Raw genomic sequence first — 15,208 nt, forward strand, 5'->3', positions numbered from 1 at the left:
CAAAAATTCCTGTAAATTTGAGTGGTTCATTATCATTACATATTTAATTCCTTTAAATTCAGTGAGAATAATTCTGGTGACGTGTGTTCACATATTAATGGTGGTTATGACAATTCCTTCATCTTCAGCTGCCTTCTTCATCACACAGCCATGATAGCATTGCAAAGGAGCATGACACTGCAGACTCCTCTCTTGCTGGCCCTACACAGTGCCACATGTCACCTCCCAAGATCCTGTCTGTAAATCTCACCTTGTTCAGCAATGGGATGTGCTCAGCCACCACACAGAGAAGGACTCAACAGAGTATTTGTTAGTGAGTTTCATTTTTTTCCAGGCAATCTGAATACCGGGTTGATACTGAGCTTAGCAGTTTTCACACTGTTCAGTGGATGTGGTGAAAATAGGTCATTCATGGTTCTGCAGGATGTCTGACAGATACAGCAATCCTATACATCCTATGATACTCATGATACTGGTGGTATGCATTTTCAGTGTTGTGCCCACATACCAGCCATGGTTGTCCAGAACTTCAAATCAGTGAAAGCAAAAATCAGTTTTTCCTTCTCATAGGTTCAAAGGTTGGTTTACTCTTCTATGATGAATTCTATATTGGCAACCACTTTCTTTAAATGTACCCGCCATACACTGTGGTTAATTACATTACTTCATAAACACTGGCAGCTGCATATCTTCAAGCTTTATATCTCTGAGTAAAAAATTTCTTTTTCCTCTCAATTTGTACCACAACTCCAAAGATATCTCATAGAGGCTTTGACATAGGATATTCCACTTCATGTAACAAGAGTGGTGCTTAATTGGTACATTCAAGTTCTTATTACTTAAGATACTCAAATACAATGCTTAGAGATGATGTTTTTAAGCCTTTCTATTGCATTGCTTAAGCCTGCTGGTGGTTTTCCTATCTCTCTCCCATTCCCTGTTGCTTTTTGTATGAGCATCTGAGGCTTATGTCAGAATGACTTTCCTATCCTATCTTTCTATGTTTCATAGAACTTCATAACCTTCAGGTCAGACATTAAGTTATTTGTTTTCCACATCTTCATTCTTGCATAAGAAAAAGATGATAAATTGAATAAAACCCAGAAACATCAAGATACAGCAACACTGTGTTCTCCAAACAGTATCTCCAATTATTCATTCACTTTTAATTATTTCTCATCTTCATCTTTCTTGGCAACTTGTGAAATGAAATTCTTCAGTGATATAGCTTCAGTTGTTTTTATGTTATAATTTTCTAAAAGAGACAAATGTAGAGTTGCAAAACAAAATATTTGCAGTTAACAAGAGTAATCATTTATCTCACTGTAATTTCATGTAATTACCATTAGTCTGTAACAGTGATTGGCAATACAATTTTGTTTGTAATACAGCTAATAATTAATATGAACCTTATTATCTGTTCTTCTGATTTTTCTAAGAGAAAAACTTGACACTTCCTAGCAAGTGGGCCATTAAAAGAAAAAAAATCATAGGATGTTAAAAATAGTATTTGATTGCATAAAACGTCTGAGTGGAAACTGGCTTTAGAACTAGTATTTTACCTAGGAAATAAATTAAAAAAACGTTCTCCCCTTTTAAGTAAACCTGATTCAGTTCTGGTGAACTGACAGGCGAGTTATAGTCAGCCAGAATAGCATAGTATGTCATCAGAAGAAGGATATGGTTCTGTGATTTTTCAACAAGGGTACATGGTTTCATCTCTGAAATGGAGCACATTTCCTAAGCAATGTACGCCTGTTGCATCACCAGAGTCAGACCTGTACAAAAGTCTAAGAAAGTTCCTAAAAGTTGTATGACAAACTCAGTTCTAAAGTAGAAACATCGCAAATATAGCATTAGTATTATCAGGTAATTGAGTGTCAAGATATCTTATAAAGTCCACTTATTTTTCACTTCCTTTCTTATCAGTTTTTTTCCCAATGACTTTGTGATATTCCAAATCTCAACAGAGCCTTAAAAAGCTGTAATTAAAACTTTACAGGCAAAACAAGTTGAATAAAAATAGCTATAAAAATAGATTTCCTTCATGAATGGGCAATGTGTCCTCCACATTACTCAGCCTATGGCATAGGATAAATCTGAGAATCTGTGAATGGGTGGCCAGTAACTGATAAGTGTTCCTTGAGTGACTTAATCCCAATCAGCAACATATTTCATCTTCATACAATGCCCATAATGGATCATTCTAGACTAGTAGGACTAGTTATCCCTAAGTTTATAGAAATTATATAAGTTTATCTCCATCTTACAAGTTGTTTCTTTTGTAATTTATTAGCATACGTAGCTTCCTCACTGATGATTTTTCTGAAACTTCACGTTTTACTTTATACATTGTACTAAAAGCCAAAATTTCCCAAGCATAGCTCTGGAGTCTTGGAGAATCTACTAAGATCTGATCTGTAACCCCAGGTTAAAAATGTTTGCTTTATCCAATCCAAAAGGACTGGATTATCCTAGCAATAAATAGAAGTCTGTTTTACTACAGAAATAGTGAACAGGTAAGGGCTGTGCTACTGTTTACTTCATGCTACTAAAAAGGTAACTTTATGAATATTTCTAAATTTGAACATGCAGAGATACAGATAGACAAAGTATTCTGTAATGCCACTTCTCTGCCAAGCTGCATTGCAACAAGTGGGTCACTTGCCAGACTGAAGCTCTGTAAGGAACAAGCAGATGGTATAGTAGAAAAAGCAGGAAGAAGGCTTTGAATCATGACTGTTCAATGCCTTACCCAGCAGAGCTGCAATTATGCTTTACTTATAACAAAGGAAGCCACTAAATAATTTACTTAACTCTTACACTATTGTAGTTGTTCCAGATCCCAACTGCACATTGGTGCCTTTGGATTCTCAACTGTTTAGAATGCCCTGTTAATTAAAATAGGGGAGGGGCTTTTACTCCTTGTATTGTACTTGTTTAGTACAGTAGCTTTGTAGGTCTTGCTATATAAAAACAGGATTTTTACTTCTCAAGGTAAATTCAAAACAAAACATACTGTAACTCATGCAAAATAACTGGTTTCCTGAATGATGTGCCTGGATAATGTTCCTAAATTATCTAGGAACAGTCATGCTTTCCTCTGAATGATGCCAATGAAAGGAAACATCTTGCAGTGCATAGCAAGTGGATTGATGAAAGTTTCTTAGCCCTCACAAAATTCATTCAAATGACAGAAGCTGGTAATAGAGGATAACTTTATTTACTTGGCCATTGTGAAAGAAATACAGCAAAGTCTGGAACAGACCAAAATAATTTGAAAAATTATTAAAAAAAAAAATCAATTTGTGAGCAGAGGGGGAAAAAAGGTAATAAAGTCGATAAAATTGGATTTGTCAAAATCAATTATGTCAGACCAAGCTAATTTTTTCGTTGACAATCTGACTCACTAGATAATAAGTAGAGAGAAAATATAGCATATGCATACATTGATTCATGAAAGTATTTTAGCACTGCTCTCTGTCTCATTAGCAAAGCAAAAAAAAAAAAAAAGTCTGATGAAATCACCACAGTTTTTTGCATTTGATTACTCAGAACATCAAACAGAGAGGACAATCATTTTGCAGAACAAGCTTAATACCCATGGGAAAGTGAGAGCTGAAATCATCAAGCTCAAATTCAACCCAACTCAAGTGCTACATTTCAGAAAGAAAAAAAAAGCAGACATAAAAAGCTATAGAACAAGGTGGTGGGCTGCCCACCAGCAGAATATTTCCAGAAAATAAGCCTGTTTCTATATGTCTTGGCAAGATTATTATTTTCTTTTTCCTTCACTGCATGAAAGATGCTTAAGTTACTCTTAAAGCACTGGAATCATGTCAAACTCCATTATTAGACTTGGACTTTAATATATTTTCAAACTTAGTTTGAAACAACCTTACAACCATATTTTGAGCCAAATTGTTCATGTACACTAAGGACTTTCTTTTCAAAAAGAAAATTGACTCTTCCTCACTGTTCCCTAAGTATTTACCTACACTTTCCCCAAATTGATTCTTCTGATTTTCCTGATTTGCTGTTTTCATGTTAAGTAGTTCCTTGGATCCATCATAGAATGTATATATATTTAAAATGAATTATCTTTACCATACTTGCTGTTTTCTTTTTCTCAGTGTTTTTAAGTGAGACTTCATGTACAACTGACAGTTGTTCAACTTTCAGGTTCTTGAACTCCTTTTTAATTCTTAGGTAAATGCTGATTGATGTAAGTTGATCCTGTTCAATTTCATTATTTTCCCCATAACAAGTATTGATGCTTCAGTTTGATTCATGTGTCCAGCGACTCTCCAGCAACGAAGGATTCCAGTGTGGGAGCCTACATAAGCTCTTCCGCATCGAATGCAACAACAGAAATTAACTTCAGTTTTCTGCTCAGCCCCTTTTTCTCTGAATTTATACCTCAATTATCTATTGACTCTAGAGACATTTTGAAAGATCGTTTCTTCCTGATATGTTCGAGGAAAAAGGTAATAAAATTATAAAAACCTACTAGTAAAATATTTTTGAATCACAGACCATTTTTTTGGTCTGTCTTACTGTGTGTCTCTTATATTCTGCTTGTCTTATCTTACATAACTTTCTCAGACATCTGAAAGCTGCTGCTCACCTTGTACAACCTACCTTCTGAAGCAGCTTAGCCATTCCTTCTTCTGTTGTTTGTTTTTTTTCCCTTTCTCTGATCTTTTTCTAACAAATGAGGTGCATTTGCTTTATGTCTCAAAATGTGACTACATAGTCTACTTGAAGTCTGCAAATATTTAACCCCCTCTCATTTACCTTAGCAGAGGCTTAAAACAAAGATCATAAAAATATTTAAAACTAAGTTCTTGTGATCAACAAGACAGCAGTTTTTACAGAAAACAAGTTAATTATGTGCTTTTCTGTCTGCCTGGAATTCAGTAGTCAGTAAAATCTTAGTTTGATTGGTCAGTTTAGAATGTCTATGTGCCTAAAACTGTGCTTGTGTCATTGGTAGCTCAGTGTGCACTTGTGGAAGACAGCAAATCTGTTGCTTAATTACTCCAAAAGCTGAAGAATGGAACATATATGATAGCAAATTATTAACTTAAAGCTCCTTCTTCTGTGTGTTACTTAGTAATGTGGAACTACTTATGCTGATTCAGAAATGAACAGCTATCATAACTCCAGAATCTAGGCAAATTTTGGTAATTTTGTTTGTAAGTTTCCTTTAAAAAAAAAAGAAATTCGTTAATAAAAAAAAAAAAAAAAAAAAAAAAGATTAAGACCGTTTTTGGAGATCTTCCTTCCAGACAAGGATAAATTGTTGCAGTGCTGTACACTAACGATGTACAGTGACTATGGTTTTGGTGAAGTAATGACGTCTCTAAAAGAATAACAATTTCAAAAGTTAAGTGAGAAGTAGGAAATATGGAATTAAGTATTATGGATGCTACTATCGGGGGACAATTCTGATAAAACAGTACCCGTTATAATCAGGATATTGGCTACTGTAAGGTGAAAAAGGTCAGTAAGTATATACTCACAGAGAGAAAAACCTTGTTAGTTCTATACAATCTTACCTTATGTAACTGCAATGGCAACACTGAAAAACAGAATGCCAAAAATTGTTCCAGAGCACTCTCAATATAATTGAAAGACTACAAATATCTTTCAGTCAGTGGAGGAAATTCATTTCTAAGAAAGTAAGGAGACCATTCAAAGCCTCCAGATGGATTTCCCATTATGCTTATGAGGTTTAGCATTGCTATAATTTTGCAGTTTAGCATTGCTATAATCTGAAAATAGTCAACCATAGGAGGGCACTGGCAGCACATCAAATTGATGGTAATCCCTGTACTTCAAAGCAATATTGCCCTTCTTCCAGAGAAAACTGTCTCGACAGTTATATTAGAGACTTCCACTGATTTGGTTTTGTAATAACTTTCTCCCTGTAGATGATCATCTTAGTTTCTTGGGATGAAGATTTCACATGAAGCTGCCTCTTCAAACTTTCTCTGTAAGATACATAGCATAAAAGAAAATCAAAAGCAGATACCATACAGTCTTTTTGTTTTTTTTATCACAAATCCACAAGCAGTGATGTTGATGACAATTGTAATGATAATATTCTTCAGAGAATACTTAATAAGGTTTACATTGAAAAAAAAAGAATTGAGTTGCTATTTAAAACAGATACTAAAATATCTGACAGAAATTGTACATTTATGCCTTCTAACAAAGTTCTAACCATAAGATGACCCAGATGTTTACATTTGTCTCTGTCTTTTCTCAGTGCTTTAGAAATGTCAGATAACAATTTCTCCCATTACAAGAAGGAAAAAAAGATCAGAGGAGCAAGCGTAGTTGTATTGTTTAAGTAAAATTCACATCTGGGGAGATGTGTGACACAAAAAGGCATTGAGACATCAGAGGATGTTCACTGAGGATCTGCTTAGATCTCTGAGCTTGCCAAAGTCGCTGAAGCCCCAGAATCCCTCTGATTTATATGGGCACTGGGGAAATGCTGTGGTCATGGCAATCTCTCAGGCGAGTACAATTTCCCACAATCTGTCTAGGGGATGGTTTCCTTCACTGACTGGATTTTTATGGTATTTTTCTGTTCTACAGGAGAGAATTTGATCAATTGATCTCTATGCTGTCCAGCTCTCCCAGAGCATTTGAGTTCTGTATTTCCCTTCTGCAGTCCCTGTTCTCTTTCTAAAGTCTGTCAGATCCTGCCAGTTGGGCTTTTACTTATTTCTAGTCTAACAACATCAATGACTTCCTGATTGCTCATCTCCTTCACAGCTGATTTTTATCATAATTTCCTCAAAAGATTCAGACGTTCTTCCACATCCTGTCTCTCCTGTCTCCGCAGTTTATTAATAGTTTATTTGAAGAGAAAAATATCAAGCATGTAGCATGACCAGTGGGATCAAGAGTACCCTCAGCAAGTTTGCTGGTGGCACCAAGCTGAGTGGTGCAGTTGGTACAACAAAAGAAAGGGATGCCATCCCTGTCACCCGGTATCAGTCTAAACTTGATAAAGCATAGGTCTTCAATCCATGCCTCTGAAAGCTCTCTTGCTATTGACATTGTCAGTCATCACTGGAAAATATCAGTGTTCCCTGCCAGCATGTCTGACTTCAACTCCGATATTCACAACCTATCTCCATGATTTGTGGTCTGCGTAATAGCTCTAAAATTTGCTTTTCCTATTCAAACATTAAAAATCTTGTGTAGGTTTCATCATCTTGCACCTCAGGATAAAATAAAATGCTCTTTCCCTTGCCCATTTGCCCATCTTACCCATTCTTCCTGTTTCAGCTATTATTATGGAGATGGCTTACCCAGCTCACTTTCAATGCATGTGAACAGGGTGGAAGGGAGTTAAGAGGATGGCACATAACTTTGCTTGTCTCTAGCTTCAGACATCTTCAGAAGTTGTCTGTGCTTTTTCAAGTCTTTCTGAGCAGCCAGAGATTCTGATACTGCACTTGGGAATTCAGTTGTGACATTTTCCAAATAAGATGCTCCATACTTATTTCATGCTGACTGTCATGCTAAGACAAAGCAGGTCAATGTGAGCAACGCAAAGCCATCTCACACTATAGCCCTTTCAACTCACTCTTGAAATTTCCTTTGAACATGATGCTTATAACATAACATCTGCAGTCCTAAAATCATGAATCCTTTTTGGGGATCTTTCTGGACATTTCATTAGAAAACTTTAAAGAGCTGTTTTATTAGATCTACAGTAATCACAACAGTTGTACAACAGATAGGACACCTTTAACATCTATATACTACTTCGTATACAGCTTTTCAGAAACACTGAATAGGTGAGCTTTCTTGTATTAAACTGTAGCTTTCATTTGCTTGAGAGAGTCAGTTGGGGTTATTTAAAAAGAACAGTGAAATAATATACCTGTTTTTTTTTCTTTTTCTTCTGCTTTCTGGTTTTGTCCCAGCAAATTGTCTGTAACTGTAGCAGAAATATTAACTAAGACAAACAACTCTCCTACAAAGAAGTTATAGCTTAAACCCACAAAAGACATATGGTTTTACTCTATTCTTTTGTTTGAATGGCCTCTCACAGAGGAACTGCAGGGTCATCATTGTAGAACCTTTCAAGCAAAAGTGATGTCACCAGAAATCATTTTAATGGACCTTCATCTTCACATCCTACTGATTTATTTGCTGCATGTGAAAGGAAATCATTTTCATATCTTTTAAACATCTAGGTGAGCCAAAATATGTATCCTGCAGACACAAATCATTAGGGGAAAAAAAATGGATGTTTGGTGTGAAAACACTTATTTATATTTAAAAATGTGGTTTTCTTGTTTTATCTAGCACCTGTTGTTTGATGTATTTGGATTAAAGGCGTGTTTCTTCCAATGGCTGTAGAAATGCTACTTTATGTAAACAGAGGTTAGAATACTGAGCTTTTCCAAGATAGAAGGCAAGATCTTGGATAAACCAGTATAGATTCGTTGATGTTTGCTGCAAAAGATCTTGACTGGCTTATTCACTACTTTTAAAGTAGGAACATCTTTTCATGAACAGCTAATAAAAAGAAAATAGCTCAGAGATAATTAATTCAGGTAACCTAATTTGAAGTCGTCTTTTTACCATGGATTGTTTAGAGGGAATAATATGAAATGTTTCTAATTTAGATGTATTTCTCATTTACCTCTACTCAGCCAGTTTGTTGGCACTGTATTCACCTTATAAAAGGGAATAGCAGAATGTAATAGATCATTAATTATCCTGTAAACTCATTTAAAATAAAGGTGTAAATTAAAAGTTTGACACCTTTTCTGAGTGCTTCAACTCCGCTTTTATTTCTTCTCTCTAGTGCTAGTTTTGATCTAGTAACTAGCAGAAGTAACGCTTTGAGAAGTAATTGAGTCACTGCTTTTTCAGGTAAATTCTAATACCTTATAAGAAGAAATACACTATTCGGTATTGTATGGGAAATTCCAGCTAAATGTTAACTTTCTCTGTTCCTGTGTTTCACTGGCATAGGCCGCCCAGGGAGGTGGTGGAGTCACCATTCCTCGAAGTGTTAAGAACCATGGAGATGTAGCACTGAGGGACATGGTCAGTGGGAGCGGTGGAGGTGAGTTGACGGTTGGACTTGGTGACCTCAGTGGTCTTTTCCAACCTTGATGATTCTGCAACTCTAAAAACAGTGTTTTGTAGCTGAGAATATGTAGAAATAAACAAGAGGCATTACTTGCAGAGCAACCCACATATAATATGTCATTATTTGATTTTATTTATTTATTTATTTTTTAGCATATTACTACTTTGTGTGCTGGGGGAGACATAGATAAATGAATAAGCATGAAAAATCCAATGGATTCAAAGAATTCAAAAGGAAACTCTTTTCCAAGAGATTTTTTTTTTATTTTTACTGACAGGTAAATTTAAGGGCATGCATCTCTGGCTGGACTTTTCTGGAAGGACTTTTCTGCAGCCTTTTGCATTCTCTATGTTCAGAGGATAGAAGCTGTAACCATTCAGTTCTGCAATCAGGCTTGGCTCCAGGTAGTTTCTTTCCCCTTAGCTACTTGCCAAATTAAAATCCTTTCATGTCTCCTCACAAACACTGACCTCCTCATCAGTTTCCAGCAGTGGCTGCTTATTCTGAATAATGGTATGGCACTGCAACTAAGAGATAAGAAATGGATAATGACAGGGCCTGCTTCTAGTTTCTCTGCAAACCTTTTTCTTCAATTATGCTTATCTGGCAGATGAAACAACCTGCTAATTCAAAACCAGAATTTTTACATGAAGAGTATAGCTTCCTCAAGGCTTTCCAAAGCAAACTGGTATTCAGTTTGTATCTTCCTTCACCTTATTATCTTTAAAAATCTAATCTTGTATTTTTTATTCTGTCATTCCAAAGGAAAATCTGTTGTGGATGTTTATTCTCGGTTTACTGTCTTAGCTTCAAATACTTTAATGAACAGCCTTAGTTTCTAGTTACCTAATCTGTACCAGCAGTGTTTAATTTTTGTGATAAAAAAATATTGAAGCTTTTTTATTTTTGATGAAAATTCCAAACAAGGACAATCTTTAAGCCAGAATTAATTGTCCTAAGCAGATGAGGAAATTATAAAATGTTCTCTCTTTGTATTTGCTATTTATCTGTGATCTTTATCAGCCCCATACAATCTAAATTGTCTATTGACTCATGAAGAAAACTTTTAGGAACATATCAGTTTTCTAATAAATCTGAAAACTGAATGCCAGAGAAATAGATTTGGGGTCCAGATTCATGTGAGGACCTCTTAGAAATAAAACCTTGCCATGTTTCATTAACAGTGAAAATAAAGTTGAATTCCAACATAAGGTAACCGGTAAGCTTTTGTGTGATGGACCACCACCACCAAGATAACCAGCTTTCAAATATGAGGATAATGAACACACTGTTTAAGTCCATGGAACTCTGATTTACTGTGGCTGAGGCTCTGGAAGAACTTTTTTTTTTCTCTTTGTTTTGTAGACTCAGGTAAGAATAGTTGCTTAGTATATGCAATCTGCTGCTGTAGGATGGTTTAAAAGTGATTTGTAACACATGACCAAAATAGAGTACTGGTGTAGCTGTTTACTCCATGGGGCAAGGTCAGTTTCAGTGAGCTCTGGAGAATGATATACATGGTCAGGTTTTGCTGTGATACTGAGAACCGCAAGTAAAGTAAATGTGAAGAGTGGTACACAAACTAAAAAGCAAAACTGAGCAGCCTGCTCCCTTTCTCTCCCATCTTCTGTAAAATGACTGTTAGCACACTAGTCTGGGCAGAATGGCACGCAAGGTTGTTATGTTTTGAAGGACATTTAGTTCTAGAAAAAGCTACGTGCTAAAGTATAAACAGGACAGCAAAGGAGATCAAACACATAGAGTTGTGGTTTGATTTAGCTGAAATGTGAAGTACGGCCTCTCCATGGCTGTCTGAGTTAAAATCAACAGAAGAGGCAAAATGCTCTTTTTGATGTGTTTTCCACTGCTGGATTTCAAAGACTGTCTAAAAGTGAAAGAGTTGTGAAACTGCAGACATTTAATACTAGGTGGGATGAAGGAAGAGCCAGAAGTGACCTAGAGAGAATAACTTCCCAGCAGTTATGTGAGAGGCCCACGATGATCCCAAGATACTTCAGGAGAAAAAAAAAATAAAAATCACCTGCACATGTTGCCACGGCTTTAGAAAGCATGATGTTTAGAATGATATACTACAAACTTATATTGGAAAAATGAGAGAAATATCACATTTGTTTATCAGCTGGGGTTCTGCCCAATATACTCATGCTAATCATAAAAATGATTAGGTTGTATTTCTTCAGAACTGGGAACAGATGTGTGGAGTATGACTGACACTCCTTCTATACTATTATCACAGGCAGATAGCTATCAGAAAGTCGATCTCTTCCTGTCTTTGCAATGTGTCTCCAGGCTGTGATGATACTGACACGAGGTATATTTTAAGCTGCCTGTAGGTTCCAGAATGAATGAGAAATTTAATATGGGAGAATGTTCCCTGATGAAAGAGACTTATTTACTGTGCCCACTTTGTGATGTCTTCTAAAAGGAGTAGATAAAAAGCAGGAAATAATACAAAGATATAGGTGGTTTATTCAAATGTGATATTATTCATCCTAGGAGAAATATTTTGCTCATTGCAGGATGGAAAACTGAAAGAAAGGAATGGAAATGGTATGTGCCCTGCTAAGCAGAATTTGGAGCAAGAAGGAATGATTTATGGATTTATAAAGGTGCTGGTTCTAATGGCCATGAGGATCATGAGAAAACCAGAAAGAATTAGGACATACATATAACCTGATCTGCCATAAATTTGTAGCAGGAACAATCCTTTATTAGGTCTTTTAAGCATTATCATATATCACCATAAAATCTACACTACTAAAGGCACCATGGAGATGTCTCGAAGCTCTTCTTTAAATCAAATAAATATACCTAGTGCTAGCTGCACTCATTAATAAAGTAAGCAACTTTATTAGCATTAGGGTGGTTGCTTATCCTGGCCATGGGCAAATTCTCCACTGCTTTCAGCAGCCCACCACCCCTAATGGGAAAAATACACATATCCAGGGTAAGCTCCTGCTCCACTCCATTCTGATGGATCACTGCCACTCCTTGGGTCTAGGAGCTCCCCAGGATGCTCACACACCCAAAAACAGATCTAGGAAAATGTCAAACAGCAGTGACAAATGATATGCAAAATCATATCAAAGTTTATCAATGAAAACTAGAGAGCTGTTAGCTTTAGGATAGGAATAAGTGCAGTGATGGGTGACAGGTGAAGGGTTAGCTATTCTATGTGTGACCAAAGGTGTTATCAAAACTTTTGCTGTTATCACAAATATGCTGAATGTAATACTGTGAGTTTGGTACCACAAATGTAATACAGATCACATAACCTTGTTTTCCAGCCATCTGCTTAGGAATACAAATAAAAATATCACATTAAAAAGAGTCTAATGCCTTAGGTTTTTACAAATGTCTAACAAATAAACAGTTTGAGAGAGAGGAAGAACTGTTATGCATAAAATATCATAAATAAAGGTAGCATTATTTAAAGAACATTTTTATGTGTTTTGAACATTTGCATCTCACAGTTTACCATGAAATATTCTCTTTCCTTAGTTTCAGAGAGGAGACAGACAGCTGGTGGAGTTGCAGATGTAAGTATGTTTTCCCATTTTAATGTCTTAAGCAATTGTTTTTCATGAGAGAGAAGACCAGTTATGAAAAGCAGCAGTTTGTCAGTGCTTTGTCAAGGAACAACAAAGATTCTGCTGAAGTTGATATTAGGCCAACAGGGATTCTGTGGAGAGTTTCCCTTCAACAAGCATAGCATCTCTCAGAGAGGTACATGCATACTACGTACTATACCAACACAAAAATAAAAATGTCCTGATTGAGAAAATATACGTATTCTTGGAAGTACTGAAATCTGTAGAGGTACAGATTTATCTCTTTCTTTCTTTGTTTATTGTGATGTTCATTAGGTTGAATCTCTAATGTAGTTGAAACCATTTCGTTGCAGAGAGAGGGAGAAGAGAAAACCTGTTTATAAAACAGAAGTAATAAACCTCGCAGTACATACTGCCCTTTTCATGACTTAAAGACAAGTGAAATTGTTGGGAAGAGAGGAATTAACATTATTACGAGCAAAGAGACTATGGCAGTCTCCTTTTAAATGGAATCATAAAATAGGTTCATCATTTCTTCCTGTGGCAATTTAATTCATAATTTGCACTGTTCAGGTAGAAGCATACTAATGGCAAATTACAGAAAGCAAGTCATTGTAATGCAGTGAATGGCAAATTCCATTGTTATAGTGCATCAGTGATTCTCGGTAAGGAGAAATTATATTGCTTTTGCCAAACCTAAGGAAAAATTCTCAGTACAGCCAGAGAACTGGTGAAACTTAACGATATTCTGTATTCTTAAAACTCACATCCTCACCTAAATAGCTCATGCCAACTGTTCCTGTAAGCCAGGCCTTTAAGTAAAAACAGATTCATAAAGGACAAGTCCTTTTTTTTTTTTCCATGTTATGCTGGTTGTCTTCTTCATTTGTAAGCACATATATTCTATTTTATATAATTTGAAATCCAACCCAATTATTCTGGCTATCCATCTGCAATGTTAGATAGCAATGATTGGCCATAGGACTGGTAATAATGACAGCAGCAACATTTTATTTTAGCTACTGGGATATTTTTCCCCCACAATTGTATTGCTCTGTGTCATATATATGTATGCATTTCAGAAAAATAACGTTGGCTGCTTCACGTTTCTAGAAATTCTGTTTTAAATTGATTTGTTAAAAGAGCCAAAGCTATTTCTCTGTTTTTCCTTCTGGCACAGCATCTTATGGTATTCTGTTAAACATTAGTATTTAGTATGCATCATTTAATGCAAATATTCTTGCTTAGGTGATTGGGCATGCTTTTAAGAAAGCATATATCAAAATGAGATTTGCAGCTCTCTAGATATTGCATTTAATTATCTCAAGAAATAGAACACAGTGAAATATATTATTCATAGCTTTCAAATTTATTTTTAAAACTTCTTGGCATCATCACAGAAGGGTGGTTCTTCTTGTTTTTAACCTTGATTTTATAAGAACCATCTCTGTGTTCAACATAACTTGTACACACTTCAGCAAGTGTTCCACTTAAAGGAAAGGGATATGTTTGGAAAAAGAGCGAACTTTTGGTCCAAGAGCTGATACTACTTTAAAAGGTGATCTTGAAATCTCCACTGTAAAGCACTAGAGCTAAAAAAATAAATATACCATGGATTATTTCCTGGTTGTTACTTTTATTTCTAAATGGACTATTTTTTAAATTTCTGGGTCAAGGTTCTTATAGATCATCAAACTGTTGAACACACATAAACACAGATAAAACATTATAATCACTTCTCTAGAAGAAAATAATGCCCACTCAGCATCTTTAGCACTACTTACATATTCTGTGGTCTGCAAAATGAGTCCTATTTACTTCATTTACTTATTTACTGGACTAATTGGATCAAACACTGGGTCCATAAGCACCAGTTCAGGCATGGTCCTCAGTTATTCTGGATTAAAATATATATATAAATAAATAAAGTACACCATAATGTAAAAAGCTCATAGGCTGCAATCCAGCAACTCACAGGTGGGAAGTCTCAGAGTGAGGGGTTTGAAAAGGAACAACAAATGTGATCGGTTAGCATTGCAAAGTGGGTACTTTTAAGCAATTCAAACATAGATGGCTTGCCTGTCCTTCGTTTCATAGAAAATGCCTAGCCTTATTCCATAATAATTCCTCATAATATATTTCATTTTTCATTTTCTGCGCAAAATTGCAACCTCTTAAAAAAAAAAATAGAACTGCAGTTGCATAATTTAAATTCAGATGCTTATTAAAAATGGACAACTATGTCAATGTGTTCCTCAGAATGCTCTTTAAAATGTCCTTTGTTTTAAAAAAAATTCACGTGGGAAATTTTCAAGGCAGATCAGTTTTTGTAAACAAAATTATTAAGAGCTAAATATGAGGTTTATAATGGAATTTGGCTGAACTGGTAAGGATTTATACCAATAGTAAATTACAAGGGCTGCAACATGGCCCTAGAATTGGGGGAAAAGAAAAGCTTTTCTGATGAGCTGAAAATAACAGCTTTGCCACCAAGTTAGGCTTA

The 15,208-nt window shown here is 35.6% G+C and overlaps 1 long non-coding RNA gene across 2 annotated transcripts in view; it reads left to right on the forward strand.

Annotated features, from left to right (window-relative positions):
• The window catches only part of LOC112532813, a 221,769-nt gene that overhangs the window by 173,134 nt on the left and 33,427 nt on the right, over positions 1-15,208 (forward strand). For both annotated transcript variants that reach the window (XR_005861366.2, XR_005861363.1), the window contains 4 exons: positions 9,013-9,106; positions 9,411-9,537; positions 10,318-10,504; positions 12,656-12,693. This is a non-coding gene — a long non-coding RNA (uncharacterized LOC112532813). The remainder of the gene's footprint in view (positions 1-9,012; positions 9,107-9,410; positions 9,538-10,317; positions 10,505-12,655; positions 12,694-15,208) is intronic.

This window comes from Gallus gallus, chromosome 7 (assembly GCF_016699485.2).
Source record: "Gallus gallus isolate bGalGal1 chromosome 7, bGalGal1.mat.broiler.GRCg7b, whole genome shotgun sequence".
Lineage (NCBI taxonomy): Eukaryota > Metazoa > Chordata > Aves > Galliformes > Phasianidae > Gallus > Gallus gallus.